The sequence below is a fragment of the Engraulis encrasicolus genome, unplaced genomic scaffold (genome assembly GCF_034702125.1).
Source record: "Engraulis encrasicolus isolate BLACKSEA-1 unplaced genomic scaffold, IST_EnEncr_1.0 scaffold_25_np1212, whole genome shotgun sequence".
Taxonomy (NCBI): Eukaryota; Metazoa; Chordata; class Actinopteri; order Clupeiformes; family Engraulidae; genus Engraulis; species Engraulis encrasicolus.
Genome location: NW_026945544.1, coordinates 2,709,428 through 2,710,129, shown reverse-complemented (window position 1 = coordinate 2,710,129; position 702 = coordinate 2,709,428).

Below are 702 nucleotides of genomic sequence, written 5' to 3'. Positions count from 1 at the left end.
GTAAGGGATCTATTCTGACAGGCCAAAGCAACCAAACTTAGAAGAGCAACGTTAGTGTTTTAAGCAGATACACAAGTGTGCCACTTAATGCATACAAAGATTATCCAGAACTGTGTCCCCTTCTAATATCTTTGTATGTGCAAAGCCTTTGTGTGCTGTGCTTTTGCACGGCTTTGTTTTGAATCCTTGCCGAGAGAATGCACTTTTGTCTGCTATTATTTAATTATTACCTATTAATTCATTATGATACATTAACAACTATGTAAATATTAGCAACTATTTTGGGAATAAACACTTCAAGAAACTGTCTTGTCTTGTGTTCATTAATTGATTTTGATGCTTTTGATTGTCTTTTGATGCAATACATGGGAGTCAAGTCAACTTTGCAGGTTAAAGGACATATTATAGTGCGTAGACAAGGTCGTATAAAAAGTAGGTAGTAGGTTTGACAAAAGAAAAGCTTGCTTAGGTCTTGTCAGAATTTGCCACAGTTGCCAGTGTTCATTTTAGTACAGACACTCGCAGATATTTCATAGGGGAATCCACCTTCTGTCCGAGGTTCAAATGCCGTCTCAACAGATTTATTTGGTTTAGGTTTAGGTTTACTTTACTTTTGCATGTTGCCATCTAGTGACAAGATATATTATGGACACTGTGTTTACTACCTTTCACCACCAGATGGGGCATGACTGATAAAGAGAT